This window comes from Lissotriton vulgaris, chromosome 3_2 (assembly GCF_964263255.1).
Source record: "Lissotriton vulgaris chromosome 3_2, aLisVul1.2, whole genome shotgun sequence".
Classification (NCBI taxonomy): domain Eukaryota; kingdom Metazoa; phylum Chordata; class Amphibia; order Caudata; family Salamandridae; genus Lissotriton; species Lissotriton vulgaris.
The window spans coordinates 279515384-279538033 of NC_141690.1; positions in this window are offsets into that span (position 1 = coordinate 279515384).

Sequence of the window (22650 nt, forward strand, 5' to 3'; positions counted from 1 at the left end):
GTAGGAGTACACATCTTTATTATCATGTATTTTCTATACTTGTATGTGTTCATGATTAATGCAAGATGGTAGAGCTTTACCATCCTTTTGCTTCTAATCATATATCTCTGCTACTGTCTAACAGTTGTTGCGGTCATCTGTTTTACACCAGAATAATAACTGTTCAATAAATACTTATTGAAAACGCCCAGCCTGTTTGTTCTGTGTATCTCTCCAAGACAGACTAAGTAAGCACAAGTGACTGAGCGAAAAGTAGTACATTGTTTCCATGGTCCTGAGGGATCAGGGTTGTCATGTTCGATGGTTGCCATGAACTATTCTCTACTTGGTAAAAGGTGATTCTAGTGGCACTGTGAGCTAGTTGGTACAAGAGGCCAACATACCCGGTAGGGGTGTTCAGAATCAGCCTGACACCAATACTAGTGTATGCTGTCAGAGCGCGCAGATCCTATATAGGTTTTATAGGAACTACAGGGCACCTCTTCCACTTTGCTGCATATCATGCTCTTGTGGTAGGGCATCTAGCCTCTTTGATAATGTTCATGCAGTCTGGGGGGAGATAAAGGTAGCCATAAGATTTCAGGTGCCAGATCGCAAGGTTGAGATAACTGGGATCTGGATGTCTGATCTCTCCATGGCTCTGAGTGAGGCGATTGGGAGTGAGATGTAGTTTTTGGTGAGGAACTACTGAAAGATACAACAGGGTTGTGAACCGGGGTTGATGGGCCCATGTGGGAACAACTAGGATTAGTGTTCGGGACACCTGTCTGAGCTACCGATCCATTCATGGAATGAGTGGGAGAGGCAGAAAAGCATAGGCAAACATCCCTGACCAATTCATCCATCCCGCAATGCCTCTGGACAATGAGTATGGATACCTGGATGAGAAGCATGGGCATTTTGTGTTTAGGTTTGTGGCAAGCAGATCTGTCTGGAAAGCCCCAAATTTGAAAGAATGGGAGGAGAACCTGAGGGTGGAGTTCCCATTCCTAGATCGGTTGTCTGGCGACTGAGCAGATCTGTAATCTGATTGTTTACTTACGGAAGGTGTTCCGTGAGGAGATACTCTTTGGAATTTATAGCCCATCTCCAGATGGTCTGTGCTAGTTGTGACAGCTGGAGAGAGTATGTCGCCTCGTTTTTGTATGTAGTACATTGCTGACATGTCTGTACGAATCAGGACAGCTTTGCCTACTAGATGAACTTGAAATGCTTTGAGCACTAGAAAAATCACTAGCAGCTCTAGATTTATGTGAAGCTGCTTTTGCTGCAGGCTACACATGCCCTGAATTGTATGCGTCTGGAGATGAGCTCCCCAACCAGTGAGCAATGCATCTGCTGTTAGCAATATTTGTGGAACCGTAACGATGAAGGGCCGCCTTTTTCAAAGATTTTTTGTATTCCAGCACTGCAGAAAGCAATGGGTGCGGCCGTCTACCAACACAGAACTGGAGCCTAGTTCCACTGAAGTGCTAATCACTCCTGATGGGGACGCATTTGAAGGCTTGCATAAGGGACTATTAAGATGCAAGAAGCCATCATCCCTAGCAACTGCATGAACACTCAAGCTGGCAATGAGTGGTAAAGGCTGAAATTGACAGTCTGAATGTTGCGGATTCTGGCCGGATTAGGGTAGGCCAGAGTTTTTTGTGCATCTATCGTGGCTGCCAGATACGCCTGTGTGTTGGATGGTTGGAAATGGGACTTGAACAGATTTACTGTGAATCCAAGATCGTGGTTGGAGGGCGCCGGGAGCGCAGGCGATTGGATCCGCCGGAGCAGGCTCCTTTTCACCGCGGCGCCCCCCCTCGCAGGCAACGTGGTAGCTGGCTCCGCGGAGCTTGACTGGAGCTCACCCCCGGGGACCGCCCTACCATCTACATCGGCGACTGCAGGCGCGAGCCTGCTGAAGGGTCGTCCTCTGCCCCCTCTCCTTCGGCAGCTGCAGCACACTTCACGAGACATCGGCCATTCCCCGCGACCCCCCCCTGCCGCCCCCGGGAGGTGGCGAACACGGAGCTGCAGTGTATGCAGAGGTGCTACGAGTGGCCGCCTGCAGCCCTAAAGGTGTGTGCTCATAACTTTTTAACACTTTCACCATAATACACATGTATGCCGGTTTTCCCTGCCGGTTTCCCCCATCGCTACCTGGATTGACCAAATCAAAATTTCCACCTAACAAAGGGTTTTGTGTCGACGTGGCAGAGTCTCTTCTGGCTAAAATGACGGGGGCTATAAACTAGAGTAATAAATCACCCCACTGCCCACAGTTGACCATGAGGCTGCATACTAACTCGGTCAGGGGTCACCTACACTGAGATAAGGCTCCCTCCTCCTCTCTCATTTTCACCAAGCAGCAACATGGAAGCAGCAACATGGAAGCTGGACCAACTGGACCTGCCCATTAATAGAAAGGGAAACTGGACTTGCTAACCCAACAACAACAGACAAAGGACTTATACTCCTGCCTCCCTATTCTCTTTTTGGCGGCCATCTTAGACTAGTACACCACTGCGGTGGCCATCTTAGACTAGTCAGTCATCCTCATCAACTCACACCTATAACTATACTTTATTTCTCTCCTCTACTCTCTCCACGCTTCTGCCCTATAACCGCGTCCACACCTTTAGCTACCTTTTATTTCTCTCCTCTATTCTCTCCATGCCTCCCGCCCTATAACCGCGTCCACCCACCCACACACTCCACCCTCTTCTACCTACACCTCTTCCGTCATGGAACGCATGGGCAAGCATACATACAAGATTAATTATCCATCCGAGCTCTCCAAAAAAAACGCCAAACGCTTCAAACACAACTTCCTGAAGGTTTACCCCGAAACCCCGTTTGTGGACACCTACTTCTCGCTAATTAATGGGGCCACGAGCACTGATATCATCTTCTACACCCTACGCAGAGCACAGTGGAGGAAAGTGCTCCTCGCCACCCTCACCATCTCCACCTCTAGAATAACCACTCATGGCCTAACACTCTCTATTACACCATCCCAACTTTTCCCGGGCAGAGCGACCATCTCCATCTATAACAATGGGATTATCCTATTCCAATCCACAGATAGGAACCTTGACCTACTCGACAATCTGTTTCCCACCTTCCTAAATCATATCTCCAACAGGCGGTCTGCCACGCCTAACACCACGGGCTACACAACTCCCCCTAACTCCAAGCGTCAGCACTTCTTGCCTAAACCATCACAGCAGAGGGGCATCTCACACCTCTCCCCTCTGACCAGCGCGGTAATCAGTCACCCACCCGATCACACTTCCCAAAATCCCCCATGCACTGGCGAATATCACCCCCCCTTCGCACATTCCCCATACCCCCACCCTCCTCACCCACCACCTCACGACTCCTGCGAACGTTGCAAATCCCACTGTAATCAGTCACCCATCCGATCTCACTTCCCCACACCCCTCATGCACTGACGAATATCACCCCCCTTCACACATACCCTATACCCCCACCCTCCTTACCCCCCACCCCACACGAGTCTCGCAGAACCCACCTCCACCGCACTGAGCATATCTCCCACGCCCCGCGACATGACCAACTCTCACCCTCTCCCCCCCCCCACTCTCACTCCCCACTACCCCACTCCACCGGCCAGACACACGGAACACACCACCTCCCTCAACCCAACCCCTTATCCTCTATCCCCCCCCATTCTTAGCCCTCACCATCCTACTGTCACTCCTTCCTTCTCCAGCCTACACCCACCCCTCAACTCACCTGCGCCGCCTTCCACCAGCGCCATCACCTACGCTACCAACCTCCCCCTGTCCTCACCCACGCCATCCACGCCCCTTGCTCACAAACTCTCATCCATCGAATGCCGCCCCACCTACTACGGCCACAGAGCCCTGCACCATCGCGTGCACATCCCGCCCCATTCGATCCAGTGCCCACCCCATTGTCCCACTTAATCACTCACCCACTGCTCTCACTCCCAATACCATCCCCAATCCAACTCGGACATGATCATATCCACCCTCCTACAAGTCAAAGAAGATCTTCACTCCATCAAAGAACTTACTTATTTTCACACACCCCAGACACCCCCTACCCTCCACTTCCGCGCCCAACAAGTACACCACTCGCCCCTCAAACCTTTTCACTCAACACTCCCCGCGCTGGCCCGCTATCCCCGATCGCAAGGCCACCAGCCGCCCCGGTCACACCCTAAACCCCCTCTCTGACCGGGACGTACACACTCTACTCCGCTCATATGGCCCAGGTCCCACAAAACTCCCACCCACCACACACCATCCCATACCCTCGATTCTCACAAATCCCCTCAGGCCCCCCACACTGAGCAATAGAAGCTCCGTCCCCTGTAATCTCAGAAAAGTCCCCCTCTCCCTAGAACACTCACCTCACCCCCAGACTAAAGTATTCTGCTCAACTGCAGATCGGCCCGAGACACTCCTCCGGCATCGCGGATCTCATCTTATCAATGGACCTCGATCTAGCCATTCTGACTGAAACGTGGCTAACTGAAGCCTCCACACCTATAAAGGACATACTAGTCCCCCCCAACTATCACATTATTAGACTTGACAGAAATGGCAAGACGGGCGGGGGAATCGCATGCATCTACAGGAGCAACCTCGTTGTCACTGAAGGTCCCTCCCCCTCCCTCACCTCCTGCGAACTCATCTGCCTCGATAATACTAGCGAGGGCAAACCTGTGTGCTCCCTTCATGTTGTCTACCACCCACCCAGGGACAACCTCACCTTCTCCCAACAACTCATGGACACGATATCCACCAACGCCGGTCGACAGATCAATCAAATCTACTTGGGAGACTTCAACCTCCACTAGAACGACCAGAAAGACGCGGTGGTGAATAGCCTTAAGACTTTCCTCAACGCTCTTGACCTCATCCAAATCTGCAACCGTCCAACACATGAAAAAGGCTCTATCCTTGACCTTATCATCGCCAAAGAAGACTCTACCCAGCTGGAGGCAATCGAACCCTGTGACTGGTCAGACCACCACATCATCACCTTCTTCATCAACGAAAAGGTCAAACTTAACCCGGCTCAACTTGCCAAAACCAAGATCTGGAAGAGGGACATGAAGAATCTTAACCCAAACTCCTTGCCTGCCCACACAGGCAGTCTCCTTCTCCCCCCGACGGGCGTCTCTGATGTGCATTCACTGACCGACCTCTACCTAGACACTATGTCTGCAATAATCAATGAAGCCGCACCCCTGCAAATGAAGAGTCACCACCAAGAACTCGAACCCATGGTATGATGGTAGACTCAATGAAGACAGACGTGCTATGCGCATGGCAGAGCGCACGTGGAGATCTGACCCCTCAGCACTGCACCTTAGAGCGCTTAAGAGTGAGAGAAACGCTTACTTCAGAAAAATCAAACGCTCGAAATCAGTCTTCTTTAGCCAACAGCTGGATCAAGCAAAAAACCGACCAAGAAAACTGTTCGAGTTAGTCAAAACTCAAACCAAGATGCAACCTCTACAACCTAACAGCTCAACAAAGGATATTCCAAGTAGCGAAGACTTTTCTGCTTTATTCAAGCAAAAGACCGACAATATAAGAAGTGATCTCCTCAAGGATGTAAGTCGATACTCCTGCTCCATTTGCATAACTAACACTCAACCTAAAAACAACGCTTCATGGACGTCCTTCGACACCTATACTGAAGAATCAATCCACAAGCTGCTCGGCACCTTGAAACCCGCCAATCACCTCACAGACCCCCTACCTGCCAATGCTGTTAAAGCCCTCACCCCCCTGCTCCTCCCACTCTGGACTAAAATCATCAACTGTTCCTTGCAACAAGGACTCATCCCAGACTCCCTCAAGATAGGGCAAGTCACGCCTATACTCAAGAAACCCACAGCTGACCCGGCCGACCTAAACAATTACCGACCTATCAACAATATCCCCACTCTGGCCAAATTGCTAGAAAAATGCGTACAACTCCAACTGACAAAACACATTGAGCAGTTTGACCTCCTCAACCCTCACCAATCTGGATTCAGAGCAAAACATAGCACGGAAACGGCTATGACACACATAATAGATGATGCCCTCCAAATCCTTGATCACAATGAGTCCTGCCTCCTCATCCTTCTTGACCTCTCCTCAGCATTTGATACGGTCAAACACGAGAATCTACTGGAGCTGCTAAATACCAGAATGGGCATATCCGGGACTGTTCTCAAATGGTTCACGTCCTTTCTGCACAACCGGTCTCAGAAGTTCAAGATCAACAACGCATGGTCCTCGCCTGTGCCCGTAACACTGGGCGTCCCTCAAGGTTCCTCCCTATCCCCCAAATTGTTCAACCTCGTCATGGAACCACTCACCACCTTGCTTCAAGCATCAAATGTACACTTCCATATGTACGCCGATGACACTCAGCTCTACCTCAAGCTTCAATCCCCTGAAGACATCAAACTTTTGAATGCCACACTAAGAAACACCCAAGCATGGCTGGCCAACAATCACCTCAAATGAAATGCTCTGAAAACTGAGTTCCTTCTGATCTCACCTCCTGCGAAAAAGGCCATCACCCAAACCTGGCTCAATCATCTAACCGCACTCAATGTCCAGCCCACCATCGTGGACTCTGCGAAATCCCTTAGCATCACACTTGACTCTAATCTCGACATGCAGCAGCATATTAGCAAAGCAACTAAGGGAGCCAACTTCCAAATCAACACGCTGAGAAAACTCAAACCCTTCCTACCACCCAAGGACTTCCGAACTGTTGTACAAGCCCTAGTCTTCCCTCGCATAGACTACGGAATTGTGGCTCTTAGCGGGCTCCCCCTAACAACAACGGCTCCCCAAACAGCCTCCCTGAATGCGGCCGTGAGACTCGTCACTGGTTCAAGAAAACACTCGCATATATCCCCTGACTTAAAAGCCCTGAACTGGCTGCCTTTTGAAGCCAGAGTTCAGCTGAAAATTGCCTGTAAGACACACTCGGCCGTACACCACAAGTCACCCAACTACCTCACTCACAAGCTGACTTTATCAGGAGGCTCAAGATCCAACAGAAGCACAAAGAATCTCCTCCTGAAACCCCGTAGATTCCGGCAGGAAAAAACATACAAACGCTCCTTCTAAGGAATGGCACCTAGGATCTGGAATGCACTCCCGCCAGAAACTAGGCTTATCCCCTCCACTGTACTCTTCAAGAAAGCGGTAAAAGCCATCCTTATGGCTAAGTTCACCTGAACCCTATTGCTACTGGAACAATGACAGTACATGGCTCCTATATTATCGGCTACCTGAATGCTTAACTATGTTCAACTCTTTTATGACTGCTACTGGATCAAAATCATTGCACAGATGCTATATTATTGGTTTCCAGATTGTTTAGTAGGGCTGTACACTATGACTTGAGAGCTTTACTAACTTGCAATTCACTCACTACTGACTACTATTCTGTTTTCAACAGTGTGTTTACTCACCCTCTGGGGTGCTATAATCTTATTCGAGTCGACATTGCACGGCTTCAATATTATTGTTTCTCGATTGTTATTAGTGTGCATACTCTTGTGCGATTGCTACCCTATTTTGCAACTCACCCACTACCGAATATTATATTGCTTTCAAGAGTTTGTTTACCGTACCTACTGTTTCTGTAAAGCGCTCTGATAGCTGCAAAGATCTTGTTCGCGCTATATAAAACTTTAAAAATAAATAATAAATAAATTGTTTTGGGAGTGTGACGTAGACAGCTTTGTTTCAAGCTGGCTGTTATGAACCAGTCGTCCAAGTATGGGAAGACGTGAATGTGTGGTCTTCATAGATGAACTGTGACTACTGCCAGGCATTTGGTGAAAAACCTTGGTTCAGTAGTGACTCCGAATGGGAGCACCTTGAACTGATAATGCTGTCCTGCTACTGCGAACCGGAGGTATTTGCGGTGAGCAGGGTATATGGAAATATGCATCCTTCAAGTCAAGAGTGGACAGAAAGTCGTCTTGTTGAACGAGCAGGAGCATTAGTTAGAGTGTCACCATGTGAAAGTGGTCCGACTGACTGTATAGATTTATTTCTCTGAGGTCTAGTATAGGCCTGAGAGAGCCGTCCTTTTGGGGAATTAAGAAGTACAGGGAAGTATACCTCAGCCCCTTGATATTGTAGTGGGGCTGGTTCTATGGCTCCTTTTTCTAACAGATAAGAGAACTTCTTGCTTCAGAAGGGTGAGAAGTTCTTGTGACATGGTGTGTGATCTTGAAAGAATGTTTGGGTGTGTGTTTGCAAGTTCCAGGCAGTAACCATATTAAATAATTTGTAGACTCCATTTGTCTGAGGTGATTGTGTTCCAGACAGGGAGAAATTGGGTGAGACATCCCCTGACAGGAGTGGAATGATGGGGGGTAGTGGAAGGAAGTCACTGCTTATTTGCAGGGAAGTGCGTGTGGAGTTGCATCTGCCTCTTCCCTTGCCGTGGTTTCCTCAAAAAAAAAAAAAGCCTCTTGATTAGGGCAAATGGTTGTTGCCCTTGTAAGAGGAGGGATTCTCTATGGATATATTCTTGGAGCCACCCCTGCAAAAGTAGCGACAAAAAGAACACCTATTTAATGGCAACTTCAAAGCCCTCATGGACTTTGCGACATCAGTATAGCGTGGTGTCAACTGCTGGGCCAGAGGCGTTCTTTGTCAAATGGTTGGTTGAGAATAGAGGCTTGCACCTCAGGTTGGAATCCGAAGATTCTCAACCAAGCATGCCTGCGTAACAGTACGCTGGTGTTTACTGCGCAGCCTGCTGTGTCTCCTGGGTCTAGGGCGCACCTGATGGAGGCATTAGTGATTAGTTTGCCCTCTAGGATAAGATTAATAGCCTTAGATTTATGCTCATCAGGCAGAAATTGCATGGGCTTTTCTAACTCCTCATAATGAGCCCTACCATATTGAGCTAACAAAGCTTGAGCATTAGCAATGCGCCAATGATTGGCTGCTTGCAAACCTACCCTTTTGCCCTCGGCATCAATTAATTTTACCTCCTTATCAGGAGGTGGGGCCTCACCTGCGGTCTGTGAGTTAGCCTTCTTGCAAGCGTTAGAAACCACAAGTCTCTAAGGGCAGCTGACCCTTGATGTAGGCGGGGTCAGTAGGTACAGGTTTATATTTTTTCTCCACCCTAGATGTGATGATTCTTGCCTTCACAGGACCTTTGAAGACCTCATCTGCGTGCATCAACATCCCTTTAAGCAATGGCAGTGTACCAGTAGCTCTCTGAGAGGAACTTAGGGTCTCGAATTGTAAAATCCTTTTCTAAAGCCTCCTTTGCAGCTCCACCCCATGAAACTTAGCAGCCCTGCTAAGTAACTCAATGTGTCATCGGGTGGTGAGGGTTTGTCGTACATAAATCAGGGTCATTATCCGTGTTTGGGTCAGTGTCAAAGTCATCCCATGGGTCAGTATCCTGTGGCCCATTATCTGCCCCAGCCCCTTCATTCTGTGAGCCAGGTGATGGTGAATTTATGGAAATGATGATTAAGTTGAGATCAGTGGGCGAAGGAGGTGGAATGTAAGGCGGTGAAGGGTTAGTAGCCACATTTTTTTTCTCTTCCTAAGAATGTGGTAATCCTGTAGGCCCATTTTCCTTTTTTTCAGGCTACTTGGCATGGATATGTCCAGTGTCGGGTGTATAACGAGCTCTTTCTGTTTTAGATCAGAAGGTGTAACGTCTGACCGAGGCGCTTTTGGTGGAGTCTTTTAGTCTTTGGTTGCCGTTTTTGGCGTCGAAAGTTTCAGCTCCGAAGATTTGCTCTTCAACAGCAGTGGCGTCGCTGTCCAAGATTTCAGCTCTGCACCAGCATGGGGCAGATTAGAGTCTGAGCCGGAAGGCTTTTCTTTGTGTTTGGGTGCCATGTACAAGAGCTGGGGGCCTGAAACTGTAGCAGGGTTTCCGTTCTCCCACAGAACTGTGCACAGAGATCTAGAACCTGGGTGAGTTAGGGTGACCCAAAACTTACCTTTGTTTCAGAAATCCCCTTACCAAGCTAGCTACAGTGTCTCATCGGTAGTAATAACTTCCCAATGACTTAGACAATCCAGAACATGAACTTAGAGTACCTCAGGTATCGTGGAACACATGAACACTCTTTCGTTATATAATCATTACAAACCGAAACTGGGAGGCAAAGAACACACGTGCAAGTTTGAAATGTTTATTTTTCAATGCAAAGTTCTCAAACGCAGTATCTTTTATAATATCAACATACATATTATAAAAATCAGAGTTAGCAGCATAGTCACTAGTCCATAGTAAGCGAACGGTGATAGCATATTAGAATGCAAAATCTATAGAAATCTGTATCACCTATATTTCGCACACCCTATTTAGAATATTATATTATATCTAAGAAGGTCTCATTTGGGTTCTAGCAGGGCGGGCTCATACCTCTAATTCTCAGTAGGAGGAGATCACATCAACAGCTACCAGCTCTCTGCATGCGAAGCATCAAGTGTGTTGATTCATTCCCTGTAACTCTATCTTAAACCCGAGTAGGGCCCAATGTTGGCAGCGACATTATTTGTGTTATGTCTAATGTGGTGCGAGGATCAGGCCTTCAGCAACCTTGTGTTAGGTTATTCTTAGAGGGTGCAGTTCTCAGTGTGCAGATATTTGTACCAAGTGTACCAAGCACGACTGATATCAGGGCAATAACATTATTCTCAAATAAATCACATCTTTCGTCTAGGTTGAAAGCTACAATAACAATTAGGTGTCGTGCGCAAACTGAAGCCGAAGGAAAATATGTTTAAACATTTAATAAACTCATGCTAACTTAACACAATATATAGAAACGCAGTAACCATATGACACCTCCCCCCAATGATCCGAGGACGGTCAAAAAAAAGAAAAATTAAGCCAATACTACAAGAAAGGCAAAACATGAAAGCAGACTTCAATAATATTGAGCCAAGCTAAATGTATGTAAATGTATTAAAAAAAAAATAATAATACAAAATATGTATGAATGCCTATAGTGGCCACACAAAAATTAAAAAAACTTGAACTTGAGGCCATTTATATGATCATAGGCCCAGAACATATCAAAGTCCAATGTTCGTAATAAACAAGGCACCATTCAGAATTACTAAAAAGTCACGTGCCATAATAGTGAAAGTCTCCAAAGCCACTCATGGGTGGATAGAATATGCAAAATAGGTAGCCACAGCCTCCAACATGAAATCACTGTCATCATCCGAAAACAGTTCAGCCATCCAATTAAGTAATGGGAAAGAACATACGTGCTCCTCCAGCACCGAATCCTCTAGCAGCATCAGAGGACAACTCAGTGGGTTCTCGAGAACGCTATGTGCCAGAAAGTCATGCGCCGCTGCGAATATGTCCCACTGACCCATTAGTCCATGCATCGCTGCCACTGCCATAACCCTTTCGCCAGAACAAACCAACTCGTGAGCAACTACGGGGCTCATCAGCTGATCAAAATCGACGTCAGGAGAAGTCGGTAAGCAGAGACACAAATCAATGGCCCAGTCGAAATCACAGCTCAGGCAATGAAACACAGGCTGGACACATGTGAAAAAGGAAAATCGGAACGATAATCCAAAAGCCGTGCTTAAAGTCGCAAGCGGCAAGGAGCCATAGTAATCAAGCATCCGGTTGCGAAACAGCATCAGTAGGTGCTGAGCGTTTTCTTGCGCAGGATGGGCATCCATGTTTAATAAAGCAAAATATCACCAGTACGCCTGCAGCCAAAGCCAGCAAAACAGGAAATCCGCCAAACAAGCTTGCGAATATAGAAGTAAAAAATGCAGGGATAATACCAAATACTTTTTCAAACTTAGTCACGAGACCACTGCTAACCAATTTAAAAAAATGTGCCAGGCCTGTTGTGGAGGAGGCATGGAAGATCTGATGAACCAGCTCGCAGAAATGAAACGGCAAGTCAGTATTTAAAAGTGCCTGCACCTCTGTGTTAGCTATGTGAAGGACATAAGTTTCGCGGGCAGAGCTCAGGGCTACTTCTTTTTGAGACAATAGGGCTCTTATTCGGCTCAAACCATTGAAGTCCGCTCTCAAGGTTGGAATTCTTGGCCAAATGGAAACATCTGAATTCCCATGCGTGGGTGGATATAACACGTTCTTGCAACACACCACACGTTCTGATACAGTAACCACATATGCGATACTGACCATTAACCCACAACACAGTTCGTTGTTCAAAAGTAAATAACTACCGTTAGACAACAAAGTAAATGTGGGAACTATTGCAGGAACCGGTGTGCCCTTTAAAACACAGGCTAAATTTGGTCTGTCCTGATTACAAGAACCATGTAATTGGATGTGCCTGCATATCAGTGAACGGTCAGGCGACTGTGTGCATTCTTCACCATTCAGATTCACTTCCTTTCCCTCTTTCAGACATCTGTATGAATATGGTAAAGACCATGTCTCATGTAGGAAAGCACTTCCTAGTGGTTCATATCGCCCTATAGCAATATATCTCAAACAATTTGTAAATTTATACAGAGCAAATGGCAAAGTAATAATACCATGGATAAGCCATGTAGCAGCAGCCGCCTCAGCCGCAGAGAAAGGCAAAGATTCTAACTTCTCAATGTGTAACATAGAAAATGATGCATCTTGCATGGAAAGCATGCGCTGCTTGTCAGTCAAATTAAACGGGGCAAATAATGATGAGACGTTCATATAACTCCAAAGCACTCGACCAGACTTCAGAGTCTGTAGTGTCCAGGCAAACTGCATAACAGAACGCAATTGATTTTGACCATGATATAATACGGACACTTCATCATGCACAATGTCAACAACAGAAGAAACAATATTGTTTAACGTGTAAATTCGGGAAGAAAGCGTGTTAATACGGTTATCGACCACTGCAAGTACCTTTTCTAAATTTGCTTGGTCAATTGCCCTTAGGCGCTTAGCAGCCTCAACTTGAAACACTTTCCAAATTTCATTGTAAACAGCATAAATCCACCGTTTAGACCTACCCTTAACTGGGCCTTTCATGAAATCGTCCACATTTTCAGTCAACTGAGACAGATGTAGTTTAACTGCAGCTAACGTGGAATGTTGTAACCAATTCTGGCACAGTTTCCCTACAGAGTAAGTGGTGACAGTATAATCAGTTTCAAAACGGGGATCTGGTCGCACTTGTGTGAACCCTTCAGCCAACCCTAGAAATCGACGTTGGCAAGAATCAGAACTCTTTTGCCACAACAGCCAACCTTTAGGATCCAAGCTGGATACATTAAAGGACGAATTGCATAGTAGAGATTGTATCTCATGAATAGACAATTCGGAAAAATTACCCCAACCTGAATATTCTTCTAATTCGGGGATAGTTGGTGTATTTAATCTTTTAGAAGTAGCCAATCCAAAGCATGTTGTTTGGGAAATAGTAGAATTTAAAAACAACATGTGATTCGGGATGAGACATGCGCGGTGCAAAGCCTCAGTGCCTTGTACCTGCCAATCTTTGGTACCCCAAACCGATTTAAGGTCAATTATTCCCTTCCAGAACTCGTAGCCATCTACAGCCAACTTGTCTAGAAAGGACTTCGAATACAGCAACTTTGTATCGGTAAGTCTAACTTTGGACATGGATTTTTCTGTCATTCTGAAGTAAAATGACTCAGGATTTGATTGATCAAAATCTGTAAAATAACTGTATTTTTTCAGAAATGTACTGGAGCTTCCTATGAAAGGAGCTGGGCAGTGCTCCCACTGCGTGTAATTCACAGCAACCCTCCTGGAGTTCACCTTATGGAGAAAATGATTACCATAATGTTGAAAGCAAAACATATCACCATAATTAATAGAATCTAAATATAAGTCTTCAGCATCAAAAGCCGCAGAGTATTTTAAATCAGAAAATAATGCTTCTACGGCCTGAATATCCCAATCATCAGAACGTACATTTTGTATAATTACATCTCCCATGTTTACTCTAAGCACATTCGGAACATTAATCACTTCAGTGGGCCCATGTATTTGAAATCTAACCGCATCCCACACAATCCCATCAAGGACAGGCCAAGCAGTAATGTTAACTGTATTTAAGTTTCGTTTCAGTCTGTGCGCTGAATGTGAAGAGGAAAGAGGGGCCAATGTTCCATTAAGGTACCGAATTCCTGTTCTTTATTTAACGTAGTGACCATCGATCAGGCGGAATAAATAAAACACAAAACCAATTGACATAAAAAGGTAAAACGAAAATAGGATCAACCAAATGTATGTCCAAGGGGGAATTAAAAAATGTTTTTTAAACAACGTGGCATATTTTACAATAGTTGAGGGTTTCTTTGAAGGTTCCGAAACAGAGCCAAAAGAGAATCTGGACTGGTCGGCCAAACGAGTCTGTAAATCAGGCATCGATAAATCAGCAGGATAGGTGTAGTTCAACTCATCAATGTTAGTGACAGGAATAGTATTTAATAAAGGACTGGATATGGCAGGCATCTCGAGGGACACCTCCTGTTCTGCACCAGATGTAATAGCCAGCACAGAGTGCCTCACCATGGAAGGACAGGATACAGCCGGTGGCATGCTATGAAGAATCGGCCACCCTGTGTGTCTTGACATTGTCAATAGAAATAAATCTGTTTTCCTTCCGACCTGGAAGTGGTGGTAAAATGACTGTTCTTGTGCCCTTCACTCCAAGAACTCGAACCGGTGCACGATATGAGGGACCAAACTCTTTCTTGTTATCGATCTTCTCTCGAACCAGTTCTCCAACTTGGGGTAGCCAGCCAACTACCGGGATCTGCAACGCATCATCCGATGTGGAGGGCAAATGTTCCTTTACTAGACTGTCTCTGGTCTTTTGTAGATCCTGTAAAACATTGAAATGTTCATCTACGTCAAAGGCCGAGGCCTGGGCCTTGCAGTCTAAACCATCGAGGTCAGGGACGTGCATCTTGATACCAAAGAGCATTTCGTATGGGGTCCGCCCACCCAGAGACCTTCTAGGGAGATTATTAAGCGCACGCTGCACGCCCATGAGGTGGGCTAACCAGTTTCTGCCAGTGCCTATAACTCGAGCTGTCAAAGATTGCTTTAAGTCGCGGTTCATTCGTTCAACTACACTATTGCCCTCGGGCCTGTAGGGACTCGAAAACTTGACTTGGACCCCCATCGAAACCATAGCATCCTTATACGCCTTAGAGGCGAAAGCCGGACCCTGATCCGAATGGAAGGTACCACAGGCAAAAATTCCCACAAAGACTCGCAAATCCTTAATGACAGTACGTGAATCAGCGCTCCGATGTGGCCATACCCACACAAAGCGTGTGCATGAATCAACTGCTACTAAGATGTATTTGTATGCAGTATCAGAAGAAAATGGACCGCAGTGATCCAAATAAACGCATCCAAGCGGTTTATTCGAGATGTACAACTGTGTCTGAGGCGGACGCGCAGCAGTTGAATGTTTAATCTGCTGGCAAATGTCACATTGAAGGACATAATCGCCCATCTGTTTGTACAGTCCCCGCCACCAGAACCTTTGTTGTAGCTGAGTTACAGTGGCTGAGACGCCCGCATGCGCAGACGCCACACCTTCATGAGCCGCTGTAATCAAATTAGCCCTGCGATCCGAGTTGGGAACTAGACGTTCACCAACATCAGGAATTTTCACATAAGGAACCTTATCGGGACTTAAGTGGTATGTGTATTTAGAAGGGAACCCCGCAGGATATTTACTTCCCTTCTCTGTTGCAGCAACAGCTGCCAAGATGTCATCATCTATTTTGCTTTTGGACCTCGTGACTGCTGCAACTAAGTATTTTGATACCGCTGACTTCGCTGCTTCATCAGCAAGCGAATTGCCAACAGCGTGGACCCCCACGCGCTGATGACCGAGAGTATGAATCACAAACACGAGTGGCAACTTCTCATTAAGTTCCGCCACTCGGACCCAGATCATTTTATGTTTTATTGTGCTACCTTTGGAATCACGAAATTCATTCTGAATCCAAAAGAACGAGTTTTCATTGTAAGACTGGACACAGTAGTAAGAGTCACTTACGATCAAAGTCGTCACACTAGGGTCTGCGTACTCCAATGCAAGCATCAGCGCACGAAGCTCTGCTAATTGTGCGGTGCAGTCCCCAAGTGTCTGCGTGTGCACGACACTGGACTTGAACTCATCGTTCACCATGGCACCGACCACAATGGCGCAGGCGGAAACGTAGGCATGTTTAGAGCCATGCGCAACCTGCGCCGAACCATCAGTGTAAATAATGCAATGGAAATCCTCCAACGGCCGCATTGCTAAAGGAGCAGGATGAACAAATTCATACCCGAAATACTCCTGCGACCGTAACGTGGCGTCAAAAATAAACGTGACATCCTGGGACGTCAAGGATGCAGCCCACTGAATCCACCGAGGGTGCAAAGCTTTGGAATTAGGTACACTGGCTTTCGTAACTGCCTCCAAGGCAGGACACGGGGTAACAACCAACATGCGTTTTCCTTGTGACAGGGCACGTTCCTTAAGAATTGCCATCTGCACAGCCGTTAAAACTTTCTCCACAGTGGAAAAACGCAGTTCAGCCGAAGTGTACAAGTGTGACTTGTAAGCAATAGGCACTGTATCTCCTTCATTAAAGGCCAGGTACGTGAAACCCACCGCCCCAGGGATAATTCTTATCACCAGGTTGGTCTGGTTATCACGAGTCTAAGTATTCAGAAGCGAGCAAATCAGCCTGCAAAGACTGCAGAATGGCTGAATGCTCAGGCAGCCAGCATGATTTGGAAAAAGATGGTTGTATCAAAGCATACAAAGGCTTGATACGCTGGGCATATTCCGGAATGTAAGTCCTTCCGAAATTCAAGAAGCCCAGTAGAGATTGTAATTTTTTCAGCGTTGTCGGAGAGCGCACTTCTCCAGGAAATGGGGTGCTAAACCCTTCCCCTCGTTGTTAAGCTCGTAACCTAGAAACACTGTGTACTCTGCAATGTGCGACTTTGCAAAGTTAAACTTGTAACCTATGTCAGCAAAGTTACAAATTATGCTATTTACTCGACACCGATGCTCCCAAAGATCGTCGTCTGTGAGATAAATGTCATCCACATACGAACAAGCAACTGGGTCGATGCCCTCCAAAAAAAAAAGACAATGCGGGCGGAGAATACTCCAGGACTGTTCTTATAGCCCATTGGGAGACGCCGAAACATTTTTTGCACACCGCCGCATGTAAAACTGGTCCATTGGGAACTTAGACCGTCTAATCTATGGGCATAAAAACCATTGGAAATGTCAAGCGTGGTTTTGAACCGTTTACGCTCAAGACTATTCACTAACGCAGAGCCATGAGTATTCTGTACTGCGCAGTTACGGCAATGCGAGTTCAAATGCCTACAATCTAAAACCAAACGATATGAGCCGTCCGGCTTGTTTACAGTAAAAAGGGGGTTATTCATCGGTGACACACACGTTTCAATTACACCTTGATATTCCAATTGTTCAAGGATAGCTGCGACTGAAGCTTTAGCTTCACGCCGTATGGGATATGGAGGTTGAGGCTGCGGCTGAGACCGTAACAGAATCTCATGGCTTGGAGACAATTTATCCCAGCCTCACTGATTGCGGTACACAGCCGGCGCAAGCGCCAGAGCCCACTCTTCTGCAAAATGCAGCGCTTCCACTCTCGATACAGTGTGCGCGAAACTGGGTAGGATTACCTCCTCCCCTCGCGGAGCTGCGAGAACAAAAAGGTGGGGGCCAGTCAGCCTCCGAAAGCAAAATGTCATACGTGGACGAGAGGTTTTCCCAAAATACCCCTTTTACAGTTCGCTGCATGTCACCTTCAATTAACAGGACAATTTCAAAAAGACGTTCAGGGGGAGCAACATGCGTATCAGCAGTTTCAATTACAACATAAGTGTCAGTCGCTGTCACCTTCAACAGTGGACGGAGGGCCTCGCTCACTATGGTAATCTCTGCTGCGCTGTCCAGCAAGGTCAGAGCCCACGTCAGATTCCGAAGCCGCGTTCTCACTATCTGGGGCATATCGATGCGCTGTCAGGGCGGCGACTTTCTTCGTGGCAAACTGTGGTCTCTTCGGCGTAGCGCCTTCCTGCTGATCTCCACCGGCTCGTGGGCGGGGCTGACCACGTCCTTGCTGGCCACCCCGGCCCCTGCCGCCCCCTCCACCACCGGTTGACGGGGCCGATGAGTCCTGAAAGGAACGATGAGAGCGTTGGTCAGAAGCCTGAAACCTCTCAGGCGATTTAATCATCGCGCGGTCACGCAAATCATAAACACGATCCGACTGCGCAGGCAACGGAGACGCAGGAGCAGAAACCTGTGTTTGTTGTTGTTGTTGCTTACCCTGATTCTGCTTTTTAGGCCAATTCTGTTTCTTGGACTTTGGTTGACCACTAGTTTCCGAAGTCTGCCCCATGGGCTGCTTTTTCTCTTTGTCAGGAAAAGCCTTAAGCCCTTTTGCATTGCGGCCAACCGTTTTATAAGCAGCCACAATTATCCTTGCCAACTGACGGGGTCTTTCGGCCTCTGGAATCAACGCCAAAGCGTTAGCAACCTGAAAGTTCACTGCATCTCCCTTGACATTTGCAAGGATCAGATCGCAAACCACATCAAAGGAGCCACACAGGCGCATACCCAATTCGACCGCTGACTCCTGTCCGTGTTCATCCTGAACACGTTTAAGGACCGCACCCAGATTGGTCACAGACGGTGTGCCGTAGCACCTCGAATAGACCGCTGCAAAAGTCTTACCCCAGGTCTCACAGTCAACAAGCTCAGGTGCCAAATCTTTCGGTAAACTCAGTGTAAGAATCCGGTGCTTATCACCGGGATTCGTATTAGGAAACAGCTTCTAGCTGGCCGAATTTCTCAGGAAGCCAGAACGGAAAATCATCCTTGTCCTGCGGCTTTTTGCCCATCACGGAATTCACCATGACAGGATTGATTTTCAAACCAGCCTGTTCTGCACGAAGCTGTGCGCCCCTAGGGGCTACGTCTTGAACATTACGGCTAGTGTAATGAACATGCGCTCCAATCACTTCCACGCGACTTCATGAAGTTGCCGCAGATCAGCTATGCCACAAGTGGCTCGATTAGGGTGAGGGGTGAATCCAGCCAAAGCGGGCCAAGGTGTGCCCGGAATGGACAAAGGACCCAACCTCGGAGCGGTTAGAGCGTGTGGTAGGGCGCCACCAAACCAAACTCCATGCTGCCAAGCGTCTATAGGAACCTCCAGTGCTCTGTACGGAGCATACGCAGCCGGTACAGCCGTAGCAGTGTAGGAGTGGAAAACACCAGAATTAGCGTTCACCGGCGGAAATGTCACCCACGAATAAAACAGTTCGTACGGGTAAGCATGTTCCGCACTCACTACCAGAACGACAGCCAAGCCTTCCACAGGATCATCATAAGCCCGCAAATGGTCACGCACCGCATTGCGACTATGCTGCGGGATGTCCACGGCTTGTGCCATGTCAGCACAGGTAAAGTGAAAAAACAAAGATTACTTTGTAGCACAACTGGGTAGTAATTCAAGGAAACCGTTTTTAGATAGAATCAAGCTTGAAAAAGACCTATTTCAAAAATAGGTATGTTTTTCCGTCACTGCCGTTTTCCGGAAACGGGAATGAAGGGGTTAAGGTTTGAATGATATACTACTCGAGTGTCATGATATAAGGCCAACAACGTATGGGCGCCATGTAGCAGGGTTTCCGTTCTCCCACAGAACTGTGCACAGAGATCGAGAACCTGGGTGAGTTAGGGTGACCCAAAACTCACCTTTGTTTCAGAAATCCCCTTACCAAGCTAGCTACAGTGTCTCATTGGTAGTAATAACTTCCCAATGACTTAGACAATCCAGAACATGAACTTAGAGTACCTCAGGTATCGTGGAACACATGAACACTCTTTCGTTATATAATCATTACAAACCGAAACTGGGAGGCAAAGAACACACGTGCAAGTTTGAAATGTTTATTTTTCAATGCAAAGTTCTCAAACGCAGTATCTTGTATAATATCAACATACATATTATAAAAATCAGAGTTAGCAGCATAGTCACTAGTCCATAGTAAGCGAACGGTGATAGCATATTATAATGCAAAATCTATAGAAATCTGTATCACCTATATTTCGCGCACCCTATTTAGAATATTATATTATATCTAAGAAGGTCTCATTTGGGTTCTAGCAGGGCGGGCCCATACCTCTAATTCTCAGTAGGAGGAGATCACATCAACAGCTACCAGCTCTCTGCATGCGAAGCATCAAGTGTGTTGATTCATTCCCTGTAACTATCTTAAACCCGAGTAGGGCCCAATGTTGGCAGCGACATTATTTGTGTTATGTCTAATGTGGTGCGAGGATCAGGCCTTCAGCAACCTTGTGTTAGGTTATTCTTAGAGGGTGCAGTTCTCAGTGTGCAGACATTTGTACCAAGCACGACTGATATCAGGGCAATAACATATTATTCTCAAATAAATCACATCTTTCGTCTAGGTTGAAAGCTACAATAACAATTAGGTGTCGTGCGCAAACTGAAGCCGAAGGAAAATATGGTGTTTAAACATTTAATAAACTCCTCTTCCATGTCAGAGTCAGCCTCGGACACGGAGATGCTTCCTCAGTTCCTTGAGCATTTACTTCTTCTGTATCGGATTCTTCGCCGAAGATGTCGGGTACGGAGCCGCCCTGATGTTGCATCTGGTGACGTTAAGCCAGACGGTCACAAAGCATGTTCTTCCATCGAAACGATTGTCACGTGTCGCAGTCTCTTGTGTTCCGGGGATAAACAGAGGTTGCACACTTCGTGCAAGTCAGTGCGCGGAAACTTGGCGCAACACCCTGCACAGAGCTTGAAAGTAGTCCGGTCCATCGACTGCTAGCGAGCCAGGTGCGGGTAGGCCCAACGGCCCTCCACGAGTTTTACAATCAAAGGTCTTTGAGTTGGGACAATACGTGGAGAATGGGAAACGCGATCGAGAGACAATACTATTGAGGGTAGTGGATTGCGCTCCGAAGGGAACCAGAGAAACTGGGCTGAACTGGAGCGCAGCAATTCAGATCCGAACCAGATGGCTGAAATATAACAATCTTACAACGGAGTCGATGCCCATGCGCTCTATCACTGAAAGGAGGAGTCACTTTCCTCGTGACTGGAAAAGACTTCTTCGAACAAAAACAAAGTGCAAACATCCAGACCCAACTCTGAATGGCAGGCTAGGCAAAGCATGTGATCTACAGCTCATATTCCTCGAACACCGCATTCACAATTCTTGCTAGAATTGTGACACCAAACAGAACCACTTTGTGGTTTAGAAAAACACACAAGCATTTACAATGCAATGGTTTCGCCTTTGGAAAAGTTAGAGCTATTGGCATTGCTCATGACATTTTTTATTTTTTTTACTTCTAAATAAATGGCATTGTTGTTTACATTGCAATAGGTCTCACATTTGTTGGAGTTGGAGCTACTGGCATTGTAAATGGCAATGTTTTTTATTCATGCTTTGTTAGCAGTGGAGTGATATTTTTTTTTAAGTGCCCACTATACCATATTATAAGCTTTTATAGCAACTATACAGTAAAGCTATAGCTATTTTAACGTAAAAGGGTGTAAATGGATGAATACAAATACCAAAAAGAATCTTAAACTGTATGGTGGAATGTATAGCAGGTGACAGACTACCGATCACAACATACGTACTTTAAGTAATTGTGGCAACCATATGTAATAAAAAAATCGGTAGTATGGGGTGTCAATGACGCTTATGCAAATGATGCTCAGCTGGTGAAGTGGTCAGCTCTGTTTGCAGATGCAAAGTGGTGAAAGGTGAAGTATTCAGCTCTGTCTGCAGGCACAAAGGGATGAATGGTGAAGTGGTCACTCTTCAGCTGTGAACATGCTCTTTACTGTTGCTCATGGGCATCAAGAGAATCTGCCAGGTCTGAGTCATTTCAGACACCTTATGTGAGGGCTGGGGTTTGTAAATGCACCTACATTAAACACCACTAAGAGAGGAAGCGATTTCTGTGACATCACGTGATTTTTCTCCAAAATGTTTTTTTCACTTTCACTTTTTGGGTTTTCCGGGATGCTCTGGCATAAGATTCCCGGTTCCACCATGATTCGTTTTGTACAATAAGAAAACACAATAACTAAAAATACTCTCAAACTACGGTTTAACAGAGACACCTTTTTCTGTGTAAAAAGCACCTCACCATGGACCAAGCAGGGGCACGTGCCCCTAATCCACAGCAGGATTGAGACACTTCTCTGACAGGAGTTGTGCCAACCCACCTGCAGCCAACGCCATGGGTCATAGGAACATGAGATAGAGAGAAGGGGAGGAGATAGAGAGAAGGGGAGGAGATAGAGAGAAGGGGAGGAGATAGAGAGAGAGGGGGGGAGAGAGAGAGAGAGGGGGGGAGAGAGAGAGAGAGGGGGGGAGAGAGAGAGAGAGGGGGGGAGAGAGAGAGAGAGGGGGGGAGAGAGAGAGAGAGGGGGGGAGAGAGAGAAGGGGGAGAGAGAGAAGGGGGGAGAGCAGAAGGGGGGAGAGAGAGAGAGAAGGGGGGAGAGAGAGAGAGAAGGGGGGAGAGAGAGAGAGAAGGGGGGAGAGAGAGAGAGAAGGGGGGAGAGAGAGAGAGAA